The 8,435-nt window shown below is 37.8% G+C and overlaps 1 long non-coding RNA gene across 1 annotated transcript; it reads left to right on the top strand.

Moving 5' to 3' along the window:
- The first annotated feature begins 290 nt into the window (after positions 1 to 290).
- Positions 291 to 1,801, top strand: LOC117123013. Its single transcript, XR_004447787.1, has 2 exons — positions 291 to 570; positions 1,451 to 1,801. It is a non-coding gene; the product is annotated as an uncharacterized LOC117123013 (long non-coding RNA).
- Positions 1,802 to 8,435: the final 6,634 nt, after the last annotated feature.

Genomic DNA, 8,435 nt, shown 5'->3' with positions numbered 1-8,435 from the left:
CTCAACTACTACATGTCCTGGGCGATGGGTCTTAAGATCCCAACACAGCTATTTTTAGATAGCCAATCGGCTCCCAGCATTAGGGAGTGGCCTAATCTATTTATAATTAGGGGGTGGACTGCACCATTTTGTTACAATATCTATAAAAAAAAAATTGTATAGAATGTATATATAAAATCTATTCAAACTCTATGAAAAATTTCTGGAACCGCTAATAATACATTGGTAGCCTTATGGGAACTTTATGGGGGGGGGGCGGGTCTGTAGTCCCTAAACTTAACCCTCACCTATTCACTTAACAACAATGCTTTAGGGTTGACAGCAAAATGTTATCAACAGCCTAACCTGTTTACTGTGATAGCCCACCTACCAACCAATTAATGTTAGTGTCGAATTGCACAAATCTGATTGGTCACTTCATCAAGTGACCATCAGCTGATTTGAATTGTCACTTCATGTAGAGCCAACGGAAGCGGTAGTATTTTGAATATCTCTCTGGACTTTCATGATGTTAGTCAGTTATAAACATACTCATTGGAAGTATTTTAGCAGTACTGTATTCATCAAGTGGTAAGAGTTGGTTTTGTTTTATTATTTAGCTAGTTTACTACTCTAGCAGACATGCTAGCCTCCTCCTAGGCCTAGTAGGCCTAGTAGTGGTAGATGAAGGCTTGAATGAAGAGGCCTGGCCTAGCCTAAGGCCTACAGTAGCTGTACCGGTACTAGCCTAGCCGCCGTACGGAGACAGACAGAACTGAGGTTCTCTGTTCTCTCTAGGCCATTGAGGATATAGGGCTAGGCCTAGAACCTGGGCCTTTTGTTGGCCTAGCTAAGCTGTAAGTTAATTGCCCCATAGTCTAACATGCCATAAGAAGAGTGGTAAATTGCATTTGGGCCGTGTCCTCATGTCCATGATGCTTTAATAAAATACGAATAAAATAATGGGTTTAGGGTTAACCGGGGAGGGGTGGTGTAAAGAATTGTATCATATTATTTGGAGAAAGTTAATGTAATCAAAAGGCCTATACTAACAACATAAGTGGTGATTTTATTTCAGGATACTCAAGTCTCAGTTACTACTGTAATTAAGTGAAAACTCAATCCGGTCAACTCAATCTTGTAGTTGAAAGCATTAATGTTTGTTTAAAGACGTATCTGTAAAGGAACAGAAAATTAACTGACATTCTATAGTGCTTTAATAAAATAATAGGTTAACGGTTAACCGTGGTGGGGGTGGGGCGGGTGTAAAAAAAGAATTGTATCATTATTTGGAGAAAGTTAATGTAATCAAAAGGCCTATACTAACAACATAAATGGTGATTTTATTTCAGGATACTCAAGTATCGGTAACTATTGTAAGTGATAACTCAATACAATAATAAAGGGATGTAATACATTTAATAGCGGTTTCTATAATATGCGCTCTATTTTGTTTTGTTATATCTTTCAGCAAGAGTTAAACTCCGAGAAATTTTAGTACAAGTCACAGTGATTTAGTATTTCAAACTAGATTTGTTCAACGGCATAATTCATACTAATTTAGCTTGGTACCATCGGACAAGAAAAGGCATGGTTATGGACAATTGCTGCTGCAATATCACAAAGAATGCTGGTTTATGCACACCTGTAACACAAATGGTTCTTGAATATTGTTTTATACAGTATAATAAACTCTTGTAATAGGACTACATTACGAAAAAAATGCTTATTTAAACCGGACTGTAAAAGAGACCCTAGGGAAGTAATGTCCCTACTGTATGATGTTTGTTGGTGTTTTAAATTAAAGAAATTATGGTTTGTATATGAACTCAGTGTATTTTGTAAGTCTGCAGAAGTTGATTAAAGCCATTGTTACCAATTGGAACTGGGACCATTGCAAACCAATTGGAATTGGGGGCCAGTTAAAGTTGAAGAGCAGTTGATTTTTAAGTCTTTTAATATAGTTTTAATATGTTTTTTATAGAGTTTTTATAAATTTTTTATAGTTTTTTTTATATATTTTTAATAGATTTTTAATATAGTTTTAATAGATTTTTAATAGAGTTTTGATAGATTTTTAATATAGTTTTAATAGATTTTTAATAGACATTTTATAGTGGGCTTCAATAGTTATTTCTATAGAATTTTCTATAAATTTTCTAAACAATTATGCTATAGACATTCTATAGTTTTTTTTTTATAGAATTCTATAGAATTTTTTTGTATGGGAGCTGCCCAAGCATTGCTGACCCTATCACATACATCTTCAATCTGTCCCTCTCCCTGGGGGAAGTCCCCACTGGATGGAAGGCGGGCAGAGTGACTCTAATTCACAAGGGCGGAGATCAATAAGTGGGGAAACTATCAACCAATCACAGTCCTGCCTGTCGTTATGAAAGTTTTCAAACGCCTAATTCACAACCAAATTCATTCATAAATATCAGGCAAAAATATGCACAAAACAATCTGGCTTCCGTCCCCAACACAGTACAACCACAGCACTAATCCATGTCACAGATTACATACTCAACACAGACACACATAAACTCACCGGAGCTATCTTTATTGGTTTAAAGAAGGCGTCCGATTCTGTGCATCATGAAACCCTTCTATACAAGCTCTCTGAAATTGGTTTATCAAATCTATCCATTCGATGGTTCCGCTCTTATCTTTCAGGTAGAAAGCAGATCACTATTGTGAACGGTGTCACACTCGTCTCCCATAAAGTGTGGAGTCCCCTGGGGATACTGGGTCCCCTTCTTTTTATTATTTTTATAAATAGCATTGCAGACGATACAGCAATTACTTTTCTGACGTCTTAACTCCATTGGGCAGAGTTCAATCTCACAATACTAGAGGAAGTACTAGAGGTAATTTGAAACTTCCTATCCAGAAACAACACTCAGGCAGAAGGATGTTAAAATTCAGAAAAAGTAAATTGTGGAACTCTGCCCAGCGCTATACTCTCTCATCAAACTATAGTGCAAGGCAAAGTTTTAGGACCTTCTATTTAGTTTAAATTTGTGATAAATTGTGGTTTAAAAAATATCTTATTTGCCTTGTCATAGCGAAGGAAAAAAAATCAAAACACTAGTACTCTCCACGGGTGGCGCCAGGATTGGCCCGACGGGGGCCGGGCCGAGGTCCCCTACGAGGGGGCCGATGCCCCCGACGATGGGTAAGATTTTCCAGACGAAAGCGATGTGGGCGTGGTCGAGCTTCGATTAAAAGTTTCGAAAGTGGTCCAGGGGGCAAAGGCCCCGAAAATTTTAACAATTTATGGGTTTCAAGGGCTTAATTAATCGATTTTAGAGTCTACTAATATGTAGAAAATACATATAATTTTTTTTCTCTCCGACGAGGGGGGAGGGGGCAGCACTCCCCGACGAGGGGGCTGTGGCCTCCCGGCCCCCCCCCCCGCTGGTGCCACCCCTGGTACACTCAATGAGACTTTAAAATATTTAGTGTCCGACATGAAAGAAATACTCGTCATAGATTGAGTTTTTTTGTCACAACCTCGATCGCATTTAGGACGCAAAAGTTGTAGCGCATGCGCAGAAACTACATACTTTTTTGGCATGGTGGGTTTACGAAAGGTAGTTGCTAAATACAACGGGTTCACCCGAGAGGGCGTGGCTTGTATGGTTATAGGTCATGTATAAATTATACCGTCTACCTAAAAACATCGCACATACACCGTGTGAACAAGTGACGCTAGCGAGGCCGGCTGAGGCCTATAGTTTGTGCATAGGTTTGTGCTGCTGCTACGGGCGGGTGACGGACGATCGGGGCCCAAGAGACATCGAGTCCATTTCCATCCAATTGGGCCCAAATTATGGACGATCTTGTCGGTCTAGGCACTGCGCTAGGTCGGACCAGGAGGCCTCTTCAGTAGTCTGAGGCCTAGGCAAGGCATAGTCCTAAACTGTGCTTCCAGCAACCCGCAGCAGTCTGTCTAGCAGTGGCGGCGCCAGCGGGGCCGGGGGACAATGGTGCTTAAGCCCGGCCACCCAGAGCTCTATATTTTCAGAAAAATCTCATCTCGCAAACCCCCCCCCCTCCTAAGGCATACAATATCCTGTTGGACAGCTTAGCCTCCCACCCCCAGAAAATGTATCCCATAGCAGCCACTGTCTAGGCTTTTAGGCCTATGCAGAATGTGGCTCTAGGCTACTAAATAATAGGCCTAATTGTTATTTAATACATTACTTTATACAATACAAATTGCAACACAGACATTGGAAAGTTAATAGGCCTATATTTAATTTAATTAATTAAATATTTAACATTCTGTTCCCCTTCTCTTTTTGTGTAATATAGCCGGCAATTTTGTGAAACATTAAAAGGTAATAAATCTTAACTTCAGCAGTTATGATGTAATAGAAATTGTAATTTCAATTTATTAGGCACATTTTCTCTTCCTGTAAGATAATTTGTTCATGGGATTAGGTTGGAAAATCCACAGAATAAAGTACAGTATTGCAGTACTAGTAGTATAGGCCATTGAATTGTTTTCATTTATTTCTGTGATTACTGCCTAATCCCTACCGCTAAAATAAGACTAACTAGGCCTATGTATTATTTCACTCTGTGTAGACCCTATAAATTGATAATGTTCTAGGGATCCTAATTTTTTTTTTAAAGAAAATTAACACAGGGACAACTTATTTTTTCTTACATTGGTTGTACCATTTGTTTTGCTATGCTGTCTGATAAATAAAAGACATGGTCTACTATATGTCGAGGACAAACTATAACTGAAAGACAAACTATATCTTAAATTATGCATGACGTAAACATACGAAGCCACGCCCCTCGGCTGAACCCGTTGTATTTAGCAACTACCAACACAATGGGACTTCACATACACAAAAGAAAACACAACTATACACAGACGACACCAGACCCAACGATCATGATCACAACAAGGATAATGATACTCGACAAAGACAGAGGTTGAAAGAGAAACACGTACCATCGGTGGGGTATTATGAGGTAAAAAAAATACTGTGCAAGAGATTTCAAAGTGACACATGGCAATGCAGAGTGAAGTGGTTATTCTTCCCAGCCACATGCAATTCATAGGCATTATGAGGACCTGAACCCAGCATGTCAAACACTTGTACAACACACACAGGATACAATCCCACCATATAAAAGAAAGAATTACAGGCGTTAAAGTGGGTCAGTTAAAGGAATACAATAATAAAGAAATGAGAAGTATCGTAGGGAATATTAATTTAGCCTTTACAGAAGAGGTTGTTCTTGTCTGGAGTTGTATCACATATTCATTGAGTTGAGTCTGGTATAGCGAACAAGAAACAATTCATTCTAATGTATTGCCTTCCTATTACTGTGACATTTTTATACAGTTGGAATGAAGAATTGTAGTGATTTTGTAAACTCTTTATAATCTCATGTATTACTCTGTGTACTAGATGAGCACCGGTTCTACCTATATGAGTGCATACAGTATAAAGTAGAGTCGTGTACCCAACTGAGTTAATGTAGGATACAGCAGCTAGTATTTAAGTTACTACTATATACACATGGGTAACACTAGGACTAGGACAGCGGTATGGGGTACAGGTATTGTAGATGAGCATGTAAAACTGTGGATAGCAAAGGTTTTCTCTGAACTCGAAGTGAGGAACCTGTTTACTGTATGATCAATTACAGAAGACAGACAGTAATGTCATGCTCAGATGTTTACCAGATTTTTGTTAGGAAGGTTTTGAAATTTTTCGTTGATTTGAGATCCAGCCATGATTAAGTAATTTGGTGTTATTGTAGTTTATAGCAGTTTCAACTTTATATGTATTTTCATATTTTGGGATAACCCATTTTACCTTTGTTAGGAATGGTGCATATGGAAACGTTTTTGCCACTTATTATCATTTGCTAGTCCAACTATCACGAAAGCAGCGAACTGAGATCAAATCAACCCCGCTGTACAAGTAGTTTGGATCGACCAATTAAAATCATTGGGTTTGTTTCATTTTCATTATGGGGTTAAAACCAACAAAATTCAATTTGCACAGTCAATATTTTGTTGTTAAAACTTGTATTTGAACACATATTTAACAGTACACATAGTACAATGTAAAGTATACTAATGTTGGGATCTCTCTTCCCCTAGTCCAGCTTTCGTGTTGGCGGGATTGGCTTAGCCCTACGTTACACCGCTACGGAAATTTTCAAACTGTCCAGACTATAAGTTGCATTTTTTTTTTTTTGCAGAAATATAGCCTAATTGCTGCAAGTATCTTGTCTTGGGACATTTGCTTTTTATTAAAGGTAATAAAAACACACAACAAACCCAACTGATAACTAAATTAGGCCAAATTATACGAAGAAAGAAGTCAAACATTGCGAACAAAAATCAAGCAAACAGAAGTATGACGTCATACCAGTGAATCGGACTATCACGCTTGAGATATTTTTTGACCCCATGAGAGGCAATCTTGGATTGGATGGATTTAATATTTTCTTATTTTCCGATAAAACTACCCAACCAATCATACTAAATTTTGTATCATCTTCAAGCTTATTATATTCCCTCCATGAATCCACTTGGGCCAATTCCAACAAAGCAATAGTCTTCGAGTGAGGGAGTAAGAAACGAGCTCGGAACAGCCAAAAACCTCAAATTTCTTGAAATTCCCAATCTAAATCGGCGTGAGGAGCTGTCCCCTATCCAAATCGGCGTATTCCGACAAAACAGTAGGGGTTTTTTTCATTTTTCTTCACGAAATGGTAGATTAATATTTTTTACATAATAATCCGCTGGAGCCATTACAAGAAAATCATAGATTTTGTACCCAAAATGTACTTTTGTGAAAAAAATCCAGTTTCTCCAATGGTTAAGGCGACCTTGGAGAGCAAATGATACAACGTTTCCATATGATGATAAATGACACTGTAATATTTACATTCATGAATCCCAGTACAGTCGGTGTAATCGCATTTTCAGGATTAGCTACCTTAAGAGGGCATCAATTGCACACAGACAGCCTTGTTGAGGGGTGGCGTTCACACTCTCTTATTCAAACATGGTTCTATATACTGTATTAATACTCAATACTATTCTTATGGGATGATTATGAAACCCTCAAGACAGACCCCCACAATGAAACATATTTTTGACAGTCCCCCGCCCCCTGTACTTGCTCAACGACAACTTCCCCCAATCCCTTCTTCACATCATCCAGATTGCGGCGTCCTAAACCATCACCCAGATCACATCACAGTAATAAACTTTGTGGTGATAGGAGATGTCAACTTTGCGCAATCATCACCATCGACACAACATTCACAGTACGGGCACTCACATCAAACACGCTCTTATCCATTAGATTGCACATCTTCTAATGTTGTATGATTTATTGTGATAAATAATGCCAATTATGTAGGCGAAACAAAATGCTCCATTAGATCCAGAATTAACAACGGAACAAGAATAGGACTTCTACCGTTAGTCAACAGTTCAACTTGCCAGACCATATTAAAAACCTGAAATTTACTATCATAGGCCATATAATCAAAGGTAGAAAATGTTATGAGATGCGTTGGGTTTTAAGGCTTAACACTCAACACACAGGGTCTAAATAAAGACCTTGGTATTTTGAGTGGCTACACTTCCATTAACAAATTAGCTAAGAAATAATTCAGTTTATTATCTGTTTATCATTTTATTTTATTTTTGTTTGATCATAGAGTACCACAATCGTGTCGTCAAAACGCCAGGTAGCGCCCTCTGTCGCCATCCTATGTAACAAAGAACCCAACACAATAAACAAAAGAAACGAGCTCATCACAAGAGCCGTCACAACAAATGTAAATATAAAAGGGAAAGAAACTGGTGACAAATGGGTATAACAACGAGAACAACCTTATGTGTTTTATATGAATAAACTTATTCGCTGACAGCTCTTTTCTTATTCAGTCAACGAGAGCGCCAGCTGATAACATTATCAATCCTCTGTGCCAGCTAATTATTTAACAAGGTCACCGTAATGCTTATTTTTGATAGTGTATATAATTTGCTCAATAATTCATAAAATATTGAGATTTTGAAAATATACATCTAAAATTACTCAGCATTAGTTGTTTTGTACATATATATTTTTATTTCTGCATTTTATTTATCATTTAGTAAATAAATGATAGGAATATTATTGTATCAATATAGGCTTAGTCACAAAGAGTATGCATGATCCTAGGCCTATTAGCAAAGTATGTGTTTTCAAAGTCAAATTACTTGCTGATGAAAATCAAAATAACGAATCCTAGGCCTACGTCTATTTACTAACATTACCATCACAGTCCCAGCCTGCTAGACTTAGGCTGGGTAGGATGATGAAAATTCAAAATAACGAATCCTGTATTGTACTGTACTGTTTGCTTATACACATCTTTTCAGCCTATCTCACTTTGACTAACAAAAAAAAATTACA

The sequence above is a fragment of the Anneissia japonica genome, unplaced genomic scaffold, assembly GCF_011630105.1.
Source record: "Anneissia japonica isolate Jap-2015-1 unplaced genomic scaffold, ASM1163010v1 scaffold1030_len608725_cov174, whole genome shotgun sequence".
NCBI lineage: Eukaryota > Metazoa > Echinodermata > Crinoidea > Comatulida > Comatulidae > Anneissia > Anneissia japonica.
This window is presented reverse-complemented; position numbering and strand designations above follow the sequence as displayed.